The following is a 19,334-nucleotide window of genomic DNA, read 5'->3' on the forward strand; positions in this document are numbered from 1 at the left end:
GCCTTTGCTTTTGGTGTCAAATGCAAAAAGTTGTTGCCAAAACCAAAGTCAAATAGCTCATCACCTATGTTTTCTTCTAGTTTTATGGTTTCAGGTCTTTGTTCAAGTCTTTAATCCATTTTGAGCTAGTTTTTATGTGTGGTGTAAGATAATGGTCTAGTTTCATTCTTTTGTGTGTGACTGTCCAGTTTCCCAACAACATTTATTGAAGAGACTGTCATTTTACCATTGTATATTCTTGGTTATTTTGTCATAAATTAATTCATTATATATATGTGAGTTTATTTCTGGGCTCTCTATTCAGTTCCATTGATCTATGTGTCTGTATAAAGGCAATACCATACTGTTTTGATTACTATAGCTCTGTAATATAGTTTGAAATCAGGACGTGTGATGCCCCCAGCTTTGTTCTTCTTTCTCAAGATTGTTTTTGCTAATCAGGGTCTTTGTGGTTCCATATAAATTTTAGGTTGGTTTGTTCTATTTTTGTGAAAATGTCATTGGAGTTTTGATGGGAATTGCATTGAATCTGTAGATTAGTTGAGCAATATGAAGGTTTTAACAGTATTAGTTCTTCTAATCCATTAGCATGAAATATCTTTTTGTTTCTCTTCTTCAATTTCTTTCATCAAGGCCTTAAAGTTTTCTGTGTACAGGTCTGTCACCATCTTGGTTACATTTCTTCCTAGGTATTTTGGGGGTTCTTTGGATGCAATTGTAAATGGGATTGTTTTCTTAATTTCTCTTTTTCATAGTTTGTTATTAGTATAGAGAAGTACAACAGGTTTTTGTATAAAGATTTTGTATCCAGCAACTTTACTGAATTCATTTATTCTAATATAGTGTTGTTGGTAGAGTCTTTAGGATTTTTATATATCATCTGCAAATAGCGACAGTTTTACTTCTTCCTTTTCAATTGGGATACCTTTTATTTCACTTATTTATTTATCTAATTGCTCTGTCTAGGACTTCCAGTACTATTTTTTTGTTTTTTTTTTTAATAAATTTATTTATATTTGGCCGTTTGGGGTCTTTGTTGTTTTGCGTGGGCTTTCTCTAGTTGCAGCAAGTGGGGACTACTCTTTGTGGTGCATGGGCTTCTCATTGCGGTGGCTTCTCTTGTTGCAGAGCACGGGCTCTAGGTGCATGGGCTTCAGTAGTTGTGGCACGCAGGCTCAGCAGTTGTGGCTTGTGGGCTCTAGAGCACAGGCTCAGTGCTCAGCTGTGGTGCACGGGCTTAGTTGCTCCATGGCATGTGGGATCTTCCCAGGTCAGGGCTCAAACCTGTGTCCCCTGCTTTGGCAGATGGATTCTTAACCACTGCACCACCAGGGAAGTCCCCAATACTATGTTGAATAAGTGGCAAGAGTGGGCATCCCTGTCTCATTCCTGATCTTAGAGGAAAAGCTTTCAGCTTTTCACCATGGAGTATGTTAGCTGTGGGCTTGTTTTATACGGCTTTATTATGTTGAGGTGTGCTACCTCTATACCCACTTAGTTGAGAGCTATTATTATAAATGGATGTTGAATTTTGTCAAATACTTTTTCTGCATCTATTAGACAAGCATATGATTTTTATCCTTCATTTGTTAAAGTGGTATATCGCATTAACTGATTTGCAGATGTTGAACCATCCTTGTATCCTTTGAATAAATCCCACTTGATCATGGCGTAGGATGCTTTTAACATGTTGTTCAATTCAGTTTGTTAATACTTTGTTGAGGAGTTTTGCATCTATGTTCATCAGGGATATTGGTCTGTAATTTTCTTGTGGCATCCTTGTCTGGTTTTGGTATCAGGGTAACATTGGCTTTGTAAAATGAGTTTCAAAGGGTTCCCTCCTGTTCTGTTGAGAAAGGCTGGTAATAATTCTTCTTTAAATGTTTGGTAGAATTCACCAGTAAAGCCATCTGCTCCTGGACTTTTGTTTGTTGGGTGCTTTTTATTACTGATTCAGTCTCCTTAGTAGTAATAAATGTGTTCAGATTTTCTATTTCTACATGCTTCAGTCAGTGGATTGTGTGTTTCTAGGAATTTATCCATTTCTTCTACTTTGTCCAATTTGTTGGTATACAGTTGTTCATAGTAGTCTTTTATGATCCTTTGTATCAGTTGCAACATCTCCTATTTCATTTCTGATTTTATTTATTTCAGTCCTTTCTTTTTTCCTTGGGGAGTTTAGCTGAAGTTTTTTCAATTTTGTTTAACTTTTCAAAAAATCAGCTAATAGCACTGCTTTTTTTTCTAGTCTCTATTATTTCATATATTTCCTTTCTGAACTTTGTTATTTCCTTTCTTCTACAGGCATACCTCAGGAGATTTTGTGACTTTGGTTCCAGATCACTGCAATAAAGAGAATATCACAATAAAGTGAGTCACATGGACTTTGGGGTTTCCCAGGGCATATGGAAGTTATGTTTACACTCTATCTTAGTCTATTAAGTGTACAATAGAATTGTGTCTTAAAAAACAAAGTATATATCTTAATTAAAATATACTTTATTGCTAAAAAATGCTAAACATCATCTGAGCCTTCAGCAGGTTATAATCTTTTGCTGGTGGGGATTTAAAATATTGTGAGAATTACCAAAATCTGACACAGAGACACAAAGTGAACAAATGCTTTTGGAAAAATGGCACAGATAGATTTGTTTAGTGCAACATTGCCACAAACCTTTAATTTGTAAAAAATGCAATATCCATGAAGTTCAATAAAGTGAAGCTCAATAAAATGAGCTGTGCCTGTACTACCTTTGGGCTTCAATTGTTCTTTTTCTAGTTCCTTGAAGTATAAAGTTAAGTTGTTTATTTGAGATTTTTCTTATTTCTTGGTCTAGGCATTTATCACTAGGAACTTTCATCTTAGAATGGCTCTGCTGCATCCCATAAGTTTTGGTATGTTGCTTTTATATTTTCATTTGTCTCAAGATTTAAAAAATTTCTCTTTTGATTTCTTCTTTGACCTTCTACTCAGCAGCATGTTGTTTAATTTCTACATATTTGTAAATACTCCACTTTTATTTTAAAAAAATTTTTTAACATCTTTATTGGAGTATAATTGCTTTACAATGGTGTGTTAGTTTCTGCTGTATAACGAAGTGAATCAGCTATACATATACCTATATCCCTATATCTCCTCCCTCTTGCATCTCCCTCCCACCCTCCCTATCCCACCCCTCTAGGTGGTCACAAAGCACTGAGCTGATCTCCCTGTGCTATGCAGCTGCTTCCCACTAGCTATCTATTTGACATTTGGTACCACTTTTATTCTTGTAATTGACTTCTACTTTCATACCAATGAGGTCAGAAAAGATGCTTGATAGGATTTCAGTCTTCTTAAATTTATTAAGACTTGTATTGTGGCCTAACTTATGATCTCTCCTGGAGAAAGTTCCATGTGCCCTTGAGAAAAATGTGTATTCTGTTGCTTTTGTATGGAATGTTCTGAAAATATCTGTTAAGTCCATTAGATCTAACATGTTGTTTAAGGCCAATGTTTCCTCATTGATTTTCTAACAGGATCATCTATCCATTGGTGAAAGTGGGGTATTAAAGTCCCTTACTATTATTGTACTATCTATTTTTCCATTTAGGTCTGTTAATATTTGCTTTATATACTTAGATGCTCTTATGTTGGGTGCATAGATATTTATAAATGTTATATCCTCTTCTTGAATTGAGCCCTTTATTATCATGTAATGACCTTCCTTGTATCTTTTTAAAGTCTTTGTCTTAAAGTCTATTTTGTCTAATACCAGTATGCTGCCCCAGATTTCTGTTGGTTTCCATTTGCATGGAATATCTTTTTTCATACCTTTATTTTCAGTCTGTGTGTCCCTATATCTGAAATATGTCTTCTGTAGGCGACATAAAGATGGGTCTTGATTTTTATCCATGTAGCTACTCTATGTCCTTTGATTTGAAAATTCAGTTCATTCACATTTAGTAATTATTGATAGGTATATACTTATTGCCATTTTGTTAATTGCTTTCTGGCTGTTTTGTAGTTTCTCTGTCCTTTCTCCTCTTGCTGTATTCCTTTTGATGGTGATGTTCTGTAGTGCTATGCTTAGCTTCCTTTCTTTGTGTATCTACTATAGATTTTTGCCTTGTGGTTAACATGGGGCTCATGTAAAACAACTTATAAGAGTCTATTTTAAGTTAATAACAACTTAAGTTGGAATGCATCCCAAAGCTCTATATATGTACCCCCACACACATTTTATGTTTTTAATGTCTTAATTTACATCATTTTATATAGTATATCATTAACTAATCATTGTAGTTATAGTTATATATACTACTTTTGTCTTTTAACCTTCATACTAGACTTATAAATGATTAATGTACTACTTTACAACATTAGATTATTCTGAATTTTACTATATATTTACCTTTACCAGTGAGATTTGTATTTTCATATATTTTCCTGTTACTCTTTACCAAGCACCTTTCATTTCAGCTTTAAAAAGTCCCTTTAACATGCTTTGTAAGGCTGGTCTAGTGGTGATGAACTCCTTTAGCTTTTGCTTGTCTGGAAAACTCTCCTTCAATTATTAATGACAAATTTTATTCTTTTTATAGGTAGTTAGGTGTAAGTCTTTTTTTGTTTCATTTCTTTTTAGTAGTTAATTTGGGATATAAAGTTACTTTTACTATACCTTTGTCATTCTATACCTTTTGATATGGTAGTATCATTTTTATTATTGTATAAATTGTCACTGCTGTTGTTTTAGATTTTCTCTTTGTTCTTATGGTTAGAAAATTAAGTTTTAGTTCCCATGGTTGGGATTTGCTTTATTTTATTGTGTTTTAATGTTTAACTTTTTTACATTATGGAGAATTATAGATTTTAAGGTTTTATTTAAGGTTGAAGAGATGATTGATTTTAGCAAATGTCCCTTGACAAAATATGAAAGTCTTTCTTTCCTTTGTAGGATAGGAAGTTAGTTATATCGTTTTATTTAACTTTATTTATTTACGCAAAAACCTTTTATTTCTTCCTCTTCTTGTTTGTGTGCTTCATCTGTTAAAGATTGAAAGTTATCTGTTATATCCCCCACTATAATGTTTTCAGTAATTTGTGCTTTTTATTTGTTTGTGTATGTCTATCAACCTCAGAGGCAAAGGACTGAGTGAATCACACACCTCAATACACAGTGCAGGATCACTGATGGTCCTGTAAGGCCCTACTCTCTTTGTTTGATTTATATATTTATTCCTTTTAATCCTCATTTTCTATTCCACCTGTTCCCCTCCCACATCCCAAGCTCAATTCTAACTAGTTTGGCAGGTGTCCTTTGGTTTGTATATATGCCTGTGAAACATGAATTGTTTTATGTACATTGTTATTTTTTAATTTTCATAAATGGTAACATAAATTACATCTTCACCTGTTTCTCACTTTTTCACAAAATACTGTGCTTATATGACTATCAATTTTGTTGTTCAAAATTGGCTTGGTTCTCATTAGTAGTATGTATGTATCTACCATGTTTATCCATTTATTCTATCAACAATGGGCACCCAGATCATGTTCAACTCCCTGCAACAAATCTGCATAAATTTCCTTATATATTTCCCCTTACAGACCTTACAGACTTACTTCTTATAGAGGCAAGAGAAGGATACCCAGATGGAAGGATATCAATATACTTAACAGATTTCTCAGAAGCATTACACAGTCTGCACTTCCACCAGCAAGGCATGAAGATCCCTATGTCTCTAATTCCAGCCAACATTTGGCCTTATCCAGCTTTCTAATTTTTGACAGTCTGAAGGGTATAAAATGATATCTCATTTTATTTTTCTGATTATTAGTTAGTCTGAGTGTATATTTAAAGGTTGAGGCCTTTTAAATTTCACTTTTTATATTTTGCTTGCTTTTACCTTTTGCCTTTTTGGAATTGCTATTCTTCTTTTGTCTTGTTCATTTGCAAAGCTTCATTTACAGTCTAGACCAAGGGTCAGCAAATCTTGGTCTCTGGCCCAAAACTGACTTGCTATCTCTTTTCATACAGCCAACAGGCTAAGAATGAAGTTTACATTTTTAAATGATAGGGTAAAAAATGAAGAGAATAATAATACTTTGTGACCCATGAAAATTATATAAAATCAAATTTTAGTGTCCATAAATAAAGTTGTATTGAACGTAGCCATGCTCATTCATTAACGTATTGTATGTTGCTGGCTTTATGCTACAATGACGGGAGTTTAGAGTTTAGTTCCAACAGAGATTATATGACTCACAAAGCCTAAAATATTTACTAGCTATCCCTTTATGGAAAAAGTTCACTGACTTCTCATCTGAAAGAGTCTCTGATTGATTTCAGACATTGTTAATTTTGCCATCATGTTCCCTAATCAATAGCCATTATTTTGATATAATCAGGTTAAGCAATTAAAAAATTTTTGTCTGATATTCCATGCTTTGAGATTGTTTAGGGGCTTCCCTGGTGGCGCAGTGGTTGAGAGTCTGCCTGCCGATGCAGGGGACACGGGTTCGTGCCCCGGTCCGGGAAGATCCCACATGCCGCGGAGTGGCTGGGCCCGTGAGCCATGGCCGCTGAGCCTGCGCGTCCGGAGCCTGTGCTCCACAGCGGGAGAGGCCACAACAGTGAGAGGCCCGTGTACCGAAAAAAAAAAAAAAAAAGATTGTTTAAAAAGTTCATTTCCACTCCACTGTCACAAAGATAGTTTCTCACATCATCGATAATTAGTTTTATAATTTAACTTTTACATATAGGTATTTTATAAACCATGATTCCATCTTTGCAAATTATATTAACAAATGAACTTATTTGAATTTTTCTCTGTATAGTGAACCAACTTTCCCCAAAGCATCTAATAAATTATCTGTTCCTTCCGTTTAGTACATTAATGTATGATGCCATCTTTATCATGTGTTAAGTTCCTATATGTTCATGGGTCTGTCTCCAAGCTTTCTCTTTTGATCCATCTGTCCATTTGTCTATTTTCTGGTTATTATATAATAACTGGAAAAGCAAGTGTTCATCTTTGCTTTTTTTAATGTAGGTCAACTTAGTTATTTGCAAACTTGTATTTGTTCATGTAAATTTTAGAATATTTTTGGCTTTTTCTTTAAATATTCCACATGGATTTTTTTTGGATTCAGTTGAGTTTATAGATGAAATTGTGGAGAACTGATATTTTTATAATGCTAAGTGGACTTATCCATAGAACAGAATATACTCCATTTATTCAGGTAATTATCTACATACTTCAGTGAAGTTTTGTGTCTTCTTTTTTTTTTTTTTCCTTCCGGTACGCGGGCCTCTCACTGTTGTGGCCTCTCCCGTTGTGGAGCGCAGGCTCAGCGGCCATGGCTCACGGGCCCAGCCGCTCCGCGGCATGTGGGATCTTCCCAGACTGGGGCACGAACCCGTGTCCCATGCATCGGCAGGCGGACTCTCAACCACTGTGCCACCAGGGAAGCCCTTGTGTATTCTTGATAAAGAAAATGCCTAGGTACCTTAAGTTTTTGTTGCTATTGGAAAGATATATACGTACTGTATTTTATAGTTTGTTTTTGCTGTTATAGAGAATGCCATTGGTTTTTGTATATTGAGTTTGTCTCTGTCAACCTTGCTGAACTCTCTTACTCTTCCTGTTTTTTAATTTAGTTGGTTTGTCTAGGTAGATGATGAGATTATCTGCAAACAACATTTTTATATCTTGCCTTACACTTTAGTTCCTCCTCCTCATCATTGTTGTTGCTGCTATTATTATAATACTTTATAGTATTGGCCAGGAGTTCTGGTACTATGTTAAATGACACTGTTGTCGGTGGACATCCTTGTTCTTTAAAATGGAGTAACTTTTAAGTTTTCCTGTAAATGTTCTGTTTATCATAGTTGGGTTTTCTGTGTGTGGGTGTGAATATAAACTTTAACAAGTTAAGGTGGTCTCCTTCCATCCTAGTTTGTGATTTTTTTTTCTAATTTGGAAGTTTTTCAAAAAATTTTTGTCTTTATTGAGGCAATCACATTACTCCCGCCTTTTTTTGTGGCAACTTACACTGTCATTTTTTTATGAGATATTATTCACATTTCATAAAAATCACTTTTAAAGTGTACAGTTGGGTGTTTTTTAGTATATCTATATATCTGTGAAACTACTACTTCAATCTAGTTCTAAAACATCTTAATCACCCCCAAAGGAAACTCTGTACCCATTAAGCAGTTACTCATTGCCCTGTACCCCCAGCCCCTGGCAACCACCAAGCTGCTTTCTCCACCTCTATGGGTTTGCCCATTCTAAACATTTCATATAAATGAAATCATACAATATGTTGTTTTTCATGTCTGGCTTCTTTCACGTAGCATAGTATCTTCCAGGTTCTTCCGTGTTGTAACATGTATCAGTACTTCATTCTTTTTAGAGCTGAATAATATTCCATTGTATGGATATACCATATTTTGTTTATTCATCAGTTGAACATTTGGGTTGTTTCTACATTTTTGGCTTTAATGAAATATTTGGCTACTATAAACATCTGGATACAAGTTTTTGTAAGGATATATGCTTTCATCTTTCTTAGCTATATACCTAGGAGTAGAATTGCAGAGTTATAAGTTAACTATGTTGAACTTCTTGAAGAATTGTCAAACTGTTTTTGAAAGCAGCTGCATTGTTTTCATTCTCATCAGCAATACATGAGAGTTTGCACATCTTCACCTTCACTTATTTGTTCGTCTTTTTTATAACGGTCGTCCTAGTAGGTGGGAAGTGGTATCTCATTGTGGTTTTGACTTGCTTTTCCCTAATAGTTTTTTGTATATCTTCTTTGGAGAAATATTTCTTTGCCCATATTTTCATTGGGTTATTTGTCCTTTTGTTGTTGAATTTCAAGAATTTCTGCCAATCTGGATGCCTTTTATTTTTTCTTCTTGTCTAATTGCTCTTGCTATAGCCTCCAGCACAATGTTGAATAGGTGTAGCAAGAGCAGACATCCTTGTCTTTTTCCTAATTTTAGGAGAAAATTTTAGGAGAAAGACTTTTGGTATCTCTAAGTATGAAGTTAGCAGTGAATTTTTCATAGATGTCCTTTACCTGGTTGAGGAAGTTCCCTTCTATTCCTAGTTTATTGAGTGTTTTTATAATAAAGGGTGTTGGGTTTTGTCAAATGCTTTTTCTACATCTATTGAGATGATAATGGGTTTTTAATCCTTTATTCTGTTAATATGGTGTATTATATTGATTAATGTTCATATACTGAGCCAACCTTATATTCCTGGAATGAACTGAACTATAACTTCCTTTGATTAATAGCATATAACAGAAGAAATGTTATACCAATTTAGGCTTAGCCCTTAAGAGTCTTGGAAGCTTCTGCACTCACTCTCTTACAGCCTAAGGCACCAGCTAAAAGAGTCTGACCTTCCAGATAGAGAGGCCCAGCTTGCATAAGATACCAAACATGCGAATAAGGTCAACTTGGAAACTCTAGCCCCAAATAAGTGATCCCAGACAATGCCAAGTGGAACAGAAAAAACACCCAGCTGATATATGCTAGCCAATAGAATAATGAGAGATAATAACCCCCAAATCCTTCTTAACAATTCAGAATTACAGGCTTGCTACTATATCTGACTATACCCCAAACTCTCTGCAAGCTTTGCCTTTGGAGCAAGGGTGGAGAGTCTCTTGACACTCAGATAGATAAAGATAAAATGTCCTGATGCTCATCAAGGGTGGGGAAGGTAGTCCTTATGAAAAGTTAACAAAAGATAAAGATGCTATTTGAAAAGAGAGTTCTAATACAATATATTCGCAAGAAAGTCAAATATATATTTGAATAGAGGGGGATCCATGGTATTTGTTCAGAAAAACAAAGGAAACATGACATTGAAGACCTATAAAGGGACCTATAAAGGAAGTAATACACAGAATAATTTTTGCTTAATTTTTAACTAAATATATGACAGGAGGGTTTTTTTGGTGGGGGCGGGGCTTATGGATGGGCTGATTTTCCCTTCTTTATAATTTATCACTTTTTCTGTGGCTGTTTCTAGTGGGTAGAACCAACTGTAAAATTATGTTGTAATTTTTTTCTCAGTGTATCTGGCTCCTCCTCTGTGTCCTTTTTGCTATGGGCCCTTTAAAGTTCATTGTATCACTGGCAGTAGGGCGGAGGGTTGTTTGTAAGACTGGGACTTGTTTGTACTCTAGGATATGCATACTCTGAAGACATCTATGACTGAGTATTGGCACTGTGACTAAGACCGGTCTGGGTAGGAATCGTTTGTCACAGAGGATAAAAAGATTCTGCAATCAACATGATTCTATTCCAGATGATTCTATTTATTATCAAGGTCAAGTGAGGTAGATTCAATCAGTATTTGTAGGGTGTCCAAAGTCAGACTGGGTGAGACACAGAATGTTTCCTATTATTAATACATTCATAATAATTTGACATTTGTATATAATGCCTTTTGTAGAATATTTGAATTTTCAATGTTTAGTACTTTTGGAAAAAATTTAAAGCAAAAGTGTCAGTTTTCTCAATAATTACTCAATGTCAAGAATCCTTCTTTATCTTTGGTTTTCAGCAGTTTGATCATGATGTGTCTAGGTGTGAATGTATTTGAGTTTCTCCTACCTGAAGTTTGTTGAGCTTCTTGGATGTGTAAATTTATGTTTCTCATAAATCAGGGGGTGTTCAGCCATTATTTCTTCAAATATTCTTTTGCCCTTCTCTCTCTTTCCTTTTATTATTTGTATGTTGGAACACTTGAATGCATCCCACAGGTCTCTGAGGCTGTATTCATTTTCTTCCCTCTGTTCCTCAGTTCTATTCTTGAGCTATCTTCAAGTTCATTGATTCTTTTTTCTTCCAGCTCAAATCTCCTTTTGAGTCCCTATGGTGAAATTTTCATTTCAAATATTGTACTTTTCAACCCCAGAATTTCTCTTTATTCTGTCTCTATTGATAATCTCTACCTGGTGAGAAGTTGTTCTCATACTTTCCTTTAGTTCTTGAGGCATGAATTCCTTTAGTTCTTATTTTAAACATATGTATTTTAAACATATTTAAAATAGTTGATTAAATCTTGTCTATTAAGTACAACAACTGTGTTTCTTCAGGAACAGTTTCTATTGACTGATGATTTTTCTGTGTATGGACCAACACTTCCTTGTTTGTTCCATGTCCCATAGTTATTTTTTGTTGAAAACTGGACATTTTGCATAATGTGGCAACTTTGAAAATCTAATCTTCTGCTTCCTCAGACTTTGTTGTTACTATTTTTTGTCATTGTTGGTGTTTGTTTGCTTAGTGACGTTCCTGAACTATTTCTGTAAATTCTGTGATCTTTGTTGTGTGGAATCACTGAAGTCTCTACTCAGTTGAAGCTCAGATTATGATTGGACAATGATTTCCTTAAATGCCTGGAACCAATAAGTCTCCCAGTCTTTGCCAAGGGTCTGTGTGTGCATGTTCATACAAGCTTTCCACAGTCAGCCAGGCACTTTACAACTCTGCCTTACCCTTTATTTCCTGAAGTCAAGGTCAGCCAGAGGTAACTGCAGAGGGCTTTCTCAGGTCTTTCTGGAGCACGTAGACAGCCCTGAGCATGCGCACAACCCTCAACATATGTGCAGCCTTCTAGATACCCAGGAATAGGTGCGAACTTTTCAAAGCCTCCTATGCCTATTTTCCACATCCATATTGATGGTCAGTGGATGCTCAAAGTTGAACGTTTCTCTTGAGAATAGTTCCAAGGGGTTCCTCACTTGGCTATGACTCTCTGGTATAGGCAGTGACTCGTTGGCTGGCTGCTTATTACCTCTTCCCTCCACACTTAGCTTCTGCCTCTAGTGGTCAATGTTCCCTTCCTTCTGCAGCATTGCTCTTCGAGCTCCAGAAGACTGGCATCAAGCTCTCCAGTGCTCCTTAAAATTCCTCATTAGGCATAAAGGGACATCTCTTTTTTTTTTTAACCTATTTGGGGAGAGGAAAAAATTGCTATTCTAAAATTTTTACCATGAAAGTTTTCTCTCCTTACCTTTTTAACCTGAAGATAATTGTCCCTGATGTGGTTTTGGGCTGAGTGTTACCAGCTACTTCACAACTGTTTCAAAGGTATTTACTCCTTCACTTCAGAATAGGTACTTCATTTTGTTCTTGGCCTCGGGGACTCTTTTAAAATAGATAGAAAGAGACCCATTTTAATATTCTACTGTATATTCAATATGATGCTAGTTATGTTTTCTAATGACAATGCAATGAAATTAGAAATTGAGAAGAAAATGATAGTATAATTTTTCTTTAACATCAGTGAAAACTTTCTACATGGCTATAATAGTTAAGATAGCACAGTATTAGAATAGAATTAGATGAACAGACAAATAGAATAGAGAGCCCAGAAACAAGGTCATATATACGTAAGAATACGTACTATGACAAAAGTGTTAATACAAATTAATGAAAAAGAACTGAGAATTATAAATGGTTCTTGGGAAATTGATGATCTAAATGTAAAAAACAATAAATTGCTACCTTATTTCATATATAAAATCCAAGTTCAGGTAGATTAAAGAACAAATTGTAAAAATCAAAACTTTAAATTGTTAGAAGAAATTATAGAAGATATTAAAGCCTCAGAATAGGAAACATTTTTAACTATGACACCAAGAACCTGTTTCGTAAAAGTATTGTTGAATAATTTAAAATATTTGTGTAAAAATATCATCAAAATTGAAAGTCAGTTAAAAAGTAGACAAAGGAGATTAAAAAGATAATTTTCTGAAAAGGGAATCCAAATTAGCAATATATATATGCTCAGTATCATTAGTGAAAGAAAATTAAAATAAGATTCTCTTTTATATCTATTACATTTAAAAAGTCATGCGATAGCAAGTGTATTGGTTTGCTAGAGCTGGTGTAACAAAGTATCACAACTGCATGGTTTGGACAATAGAAATTTATTGTTCATAGTTCTGCAGCCTAGAAGTCTCAGATCAAGTTGGTAGGTTTGGCTCTTTCAGGGAGCTATGAGGGAGAATTGGTTCTATGATTTCTCCTAGCTTCTGGTGGTTCTCTAGCAATCTTTGGTGTTCCTCGGTATCTGTTACATCACCCCAATCTCTGTCTGCCTTTATCTTTACATGGCTTTCTCCCTGTATGTATGTCTCTGTATCCAACTTTCCTCTTTTTATAAGGACATCAGTCATTGGATTAGGAGCCTAGCCTACTCTAATATGATCTTATCTTAATTAGATTCATCTGCAATGAGCCTATTTCCAAATAAGGTCACATTTGAGGCACTGGTGGTTAAGACTGTAACATAAATTTTCAACATGATTTTTTAAATGAATTTTGGAGGAGGACACAGTTGAATCCATAATATCAAGTATTGCCAAGGATGTGGAGTAACACAAATTCTCAGTCACTATTAGTGGAAACATAAATTAGTACTATTGATTTAAAAAGCAATTTGAAAATATCTATTAACAGTGATGATACATAACTGCAACTCAGAAATTTTACTTCTGGATGTCTGTCCTAGAGCAACTGTTATACAGAGACAGAAGGTGATGTGTTTAGGGATGCTCACACTAGCATTGTTTGAAATAGAAAAAATAAGAGACTGGATAAATGGACAATTGAAAACGAAAGAGCTGGTACTTCATGTTTCAACAACGATAAGTACCAGAAGCAAGAGTTGAATTTAAAAAACCAAGTTAGAGAGTGATTTATATTCTATGATAACATATATTTAAAATTTATCTATACATATGGTCTATAGCTATCTCTCTCTATAGGATTAGGTATATAAATCTGTGTTGAGAAGGATACAGAGCACCTTCAGGATAGTGGTTTTACTGAGGAGAGAGGGAAGGGGATGGGATTTTCAGAGCCATCAGATGGGCTATAACTATATTTAATGTTTGGTTTTCTAAAAAATATAATAACCAAAAGAAAATATGGAATAATGTTAATATTTATTATATCTGAGTTTGGGCACATGGGTTTTCATTACACTAGTCTAATTTTTCATATGTTTGAAATAGTTTATAGTAAAAATATTTTTTAAAATCTCAGCAGGGTGGAATAATGTGCTGACAATGACAAGATAAAAATAGGAGAGGTAAATTTTTAAAAATCCTAACCTTAAATCAAATAGAAACCACAATAATTGGATATATACACAGTAGGGGGCATGTGGGTTAAAAGAAGAATTTATTTAAATCTCTGATTTGATTTGACTATAATTTCGTGTATCAATACTACTAAAACTTGCCAACAAACCTAATTTGTCCTAAAGCTGAATGGTATGAGTGAAATGTCAGAAACAGAACAATGGTAGTACTATTCAACTTTGCTTCAGTCAAAGCTTATGCTGGTCAATTTTATAGAAACTGGAAGCTGTTTAGAGGACAAGGACCAGAATGATGAGAGGAACTCTTGAGTTGTGTCATGTGCCTGGCTCAGAGAAGACAGAGTTCAAGATGGGCATGAACTCTTCCTCATCATTGCCTATTGCTGTCTTATAGAAGTAGGATTTGGATATAGTTTTCTGGGGCCTGAAGGGTAGAACAATAGCCAAGAAATTGCAAGGAGATGATTACAAACATTATGTTTCACCTCACCATAAAGAACTTTCCAGTAGGACTGGCCAAATATGACATTCCTCACCATTAGAATTGCTTAAGCAAAGACTCTGATTATTTGGTTGTGAAGTGTTTGTTGCTGGCTGGACTAGAACAGTGATTCCAGAATTTGGAGTTTCATGGACCAAACTTCAAATGAATAATTGGCGAACCAACAAAAAGTTTCCAATCTACTATTTTGTTAAGCAAGATAGTTACAGACAGACAAAAAGTATACACAGATGTTATTTTCACCATTACTTTAACACCAAAATTAATGCAGTACATTCTCCCAGAATATTTTGTTTTCTTCTCAAGAAAAAAACATTGGCCACTTTGCACTATTTTAAAAAAATACATATTTAAATGTTTTCAAATAGAGGAAAATATAGACATATTTTTGGGTTTTGTTATATGCTATGTAATCATTTCGTTGATTAAATAAATCAGTTTGGGAATTCATACATATAATTGCATACTATGAAGTGGAATTTAAATACCCAAACTATTCTTCAAATTTATTTTTGTTTATAGTCATGGTCAAACATACTGCTTGGCCTCGAGGTGGAAGTAAATTCCAAGTGTTATTTCTCTTAATTTAGAATATTCTACGTGGGCTGAGAAAAGCCAAATAAATCAGCTAATATAGTTCTAGCCTCCCTTTTGTGCCTTTCTTTTTAGGCCACAACAGGTCAGGATCTGACAGGTCTGCTACAAGGAAGGAGTAGGGTAATAGTCTCCAAATAGTTGCTTACAAGAAAGACCACACAGCTTAGAAATAGGGACAGAAACGCCACCAGTTGAATACATCCAAAACCAGGGGGAACATGGCTCTAAATGTCTGCTTACAACGAGGACTTCCAAGGTCAGAAATCAGTAAGATCGTTCTTCCTCACAGATTGGACTGATCCAGGGGACACTGATCTAAAAACAGTGTTTCTTATTCTCTGCACTTAATATTTTGGGCCCTAATTCTTTCTTGTCAAGGACTGTCCTGTGCAATGTATGATGTTTTGCAGCATTCCAGGCCTCTACTTATTAGATGCCAGTAGCACTTCCCCCCCCACTCCAACTGTGACCATCAAAAATGTCTCCAGACATGCCAGATGTTCCTTAGGGACCAAATTGCTCTCAGTTGAGAACCACTTGTTTAGAAGACCTTTAGACTCTTCCCAGACTGGGGACGTTAGGATCAATCTTCTTGAACTGACCTGATGTATCTAAAAGAGGGTTTCTGATAGTAATTCTAGAATTACTCACTTGTTTTTATGATCTTTAAGCATAAATGAAAATCAGAAAGGGCATGAGGGTGGGCAGTTTTACAGACTCTCTCCTATTTAGTCAGAGATATTTCTTCTTTTGGACATGGATATAAATATCTGGGAACAAGTTTCATCTGCATTTGAGTGTAGGGAAACTGGTGAACCTTTAAATACCATAGCTGCCCTTTTTGTATTAATCAGTCTTGACGAAGGCTGTGGCCCTTTTATCACGCTGTTTCTTCTTTTTAAAAAATTACCTCCAAGTACTTGGAAAACATTTTTAAAGTCTTGTAGTCTGACCATTACATTTTCATCATCCTCCAAAAGCCATCATAAAGTTAACTTCATTATTTGGGGGAAATCCCTACTTATGTAGGCAACTTTCTCTCAGACATACATATGGCTTCTCTTATTCTAGGTTTGGCTTTCTGCCTGGATCAAAAGTAGAAACTGATCTGTATTTGCCTTTGAGAAAGGGATTTGTGATCTGACTTTTGTTTTCCAGTGCTATTGCAACCACATACTACCCAGATGTAAATAGTCTCTCATTCATCGCGATGGAAAATTATACTTTGCAGATAAAGTTTTAGTGTGTCTATACAAGGCACCATTGGGACATGTGAAAACAGCGAAAGGAATGAAGTACTATACCAATTAAACGAATATTTTCAGGGATTTGTTTTCATTATGCAGAGAATAAAGAATGCAGAGGTTAGAGCAAAGCATAATTTGCATGAAGATATTATTTAGTGCTAGAATAAGTAGTTCATAAAATAAATTTCATATAGGCTACAATCCATCTCAGTTTCAAAATCATCTCAGTTTCTTGATAGAGCTGTGTATGGTGTCTGGAGCCTCTGCTTTCCAGAATTTCGACTCTTGCTTGTGCTCAGAACCCCATTTATTCCAATCGGAGAAAGAAATCTAAGGCACCAGTTAAGGTAGATGAATGTTCAGTGATCTGCTTTGTAGAGGTATCTCAAAGAAGGTAGAGCTATCTCAAAGAAGGTAGAGCTAGTAGCCCAATAGTTCTAAGATCTCCTAATCCCATGCATTGGAAATCATTAACTACTTAGGAAAAATGGAATGAGATAGACTCAGAGTGGTGGGGGTTTTTTGCTTTTGTATTTTGTTTTGATAGTGAATGGGGCAAGACTTCTTGTTAGATACAGATATTGCCAGAGGCAAAAACAAACAAACAATGAAAAGCAAATTTTAATATTTAAAATCTCCCCTGTGGCCTGATTACAGATTCATTCCCTGTGGTTCATTTCCCTTTAGGGTGTCTGAGAGTGAGGAATGCCCTTTCAGGAAGGTCAATGTCACCACCAGAGTTTTGGGTTGAAAGAGCTCTACGGTGTATTCTCTTATGTCCTTTTCTTAGGAAATTAAATGATTGTGATCTCATCTCTTGTTTTTTGCCCACACTTTTCCATCAGTAACTATCTGAATACATATTCAAGTCTCATTTTGTTGTTTTGCTCACAGTTGTAGGAAATTTCCCAGTTATGACTTGTACAAATGTCTTTGACTTATTTTTTATTACTCTTTTTTCCCCTGCTTTTCAGATGCTGAGAATTTAATGATCATTGTCTTTGTTTGTTTTTTAAATTTTTTATTAAAGTATAGTTGATTTACAATGTGCCAATCTCTGCTGTATAGCAGTGACTCAGTTATACACATGTAGACATTCCTTTTTTTTGTATTCTTTTCCATGATGGTTTATGACAGGATATTAAATATAGTTCCCTGTGCTATAAAGTAGGACCTTGTTGTTTATCCATCCTATATATGCTAGTTTACATCTGCTAACGCCAAACTCCCAGTCCTTTTATATCTGTATTTCAAATGAATGTGAGAATTTACTGTTGGTTTCAGGACGGTTCTTTGTGTGACCCATAAGCTACCTTTCTGCTAAATATGAGGGTTTTTTATTACATTCTTATAAATATCATACATGCAATTCCTATTTTTATAGTAACCATACTGTTATCAGATTTTCACTTTATTTTTCTCTAAGGTTCTTCTTACATGAGGATAGAAAGCTTTTCTGCTCTCAAACTGGCCATGTGGCCCTTTGGAGCAAGTGTTACTTCAGGATTGATGGTTATTGATAAACCAGCATCAATGATGGTAGCCCCGGGACTGCTTGAATATCTAAGAGCTCAGTGGGAGCATGACAATAATAGGAAAATGAGACCCACAGAGAAAGTGAGATAGGCAGATAGGAAGGGGGTGAACTCTGGTTCTGATGTCTGCAAAAGCAAGATGGGAGAAATGAATTCTCTTTCTGGTGACAACTAGGGAGTGAGAGTATAAATGGGAAGAGCACACAGCAAGGGAGTCAGGGATTATTAGCATATGATAAAGTTATAATAAAGCCTTCTCTACAGAATCAGTCCCTTGTACCCTAGTTGACCTGGCCTCACACCATGAGGAATCTGATAGACTGACAAAAAGGCAGATTGCCAGCTTCTTATACAAACTACTTATGTTCATATTAGTATACAAAATATCCTGGTCTACATTTCATATATTCCCAGGAGTGTTGGAAGAACAGCCAATTTAGAAAAGGTCTATGAAATAATTTCCACAGAAATTCATCTCAGAGGGCACTGACATGGATCTTACACCAAGAATTTCACCTTATTGGTGGTAAGCCATTCCAGGCTTCTGTGTAACCTCTTCTACATATACTTCTGTAGCACCTGGACGTGCTGCCTGTTTTGTTTACCACTATACCTCTAGTGTCCTGAACGGTACTTAGCACATATCAGTCCCGCGATAAATATTGTTGAAAGAGACCGATATTCAGAGATCTTAAGTATCTCACTCAAGATTATACAGCTCAATCTAGCAATCATCAAAACAAAAATTCCAATCCAGATCTGTCTGGCTCCAAATTCACGCATTTTACGTTCACTCATGCATAAGGTAATTCAATTAATGTACCCTTCTTACCATTTTTAGCAAGCCAATTATGCAGTACATCAAACAGTACACAAAAGCTCTGATTAAAATGTCATGTAATATTCAATACATATAAATAATTGATGTGACTTTATGAAGTGTAATACTACCAACATGGTGAACTCACTGTTTAGATTAAAAACTAGAATGTTATTGACATCAGTGAGTTATGTGTGTATTCCTCCAAAATTCCATTCTTCTACCACCATTCCAGATAACTAATATATTATTCCCTATGCATTTTTTATTTTGTAAATATGATCATTTTATTAGAATTGTGACCTACAACCTATATAGTGGTAATTATTATTTCAAGTTCTGGGGTTTTTTTTTTATTAAAAAATTTTTTTTTAAATTTTATACCGGAGTATAGTTGATTTACAATGTTGTGTTTCAGGTCTACAGCAAAGTGATTCAGTTATACACACACACACACACACACACACACACACACACACACACACACACACACACACACACACACACAC

General features: G+C 35.2%; 1 long non-coding RNA gene across 3 annotated transcripts in view; it reads left to right on the forward strand.

Moving 5' to 3' along the window:
• Window positions 1-19,334, forward strand: part of LOC132507863 (uncharacterized) — a 122,693-nt gene that overhangs the window by 54,752 nt on the left and 48,607 nt on the right. For all 3 annotated transcript variants that reach the window (XR_009536343.1, XR_009536344.1, XR_009536345.1), the window contains exons 2-3: window positions 2,305-2,370; window positions 2,838-2,895. This is a non-coding gene — a long non-coding RNA (uncharacterized LOC132507863). The remainder of the gene's footprint in view (window positions 1-2,304; window positions 2,371-2,837; window positions 2,896-19,334) is intronic.

The sequence above is a fragment of the Lagenorhynchus albirostris genome, chromosome 17, assembly GCF_949774975.1.
Source record: "Lagenorhynchus albirostris chromosome 17, mLagAlb1.1, whole genome shotgun sequence".
Taxonomy (NCBI): Eukaryota; Metazoa; Chordata; class Mammalia; order Artiodactyla; family Delphinidae; genus Lagenorhynchus; species Lagenorhynchus albirostris.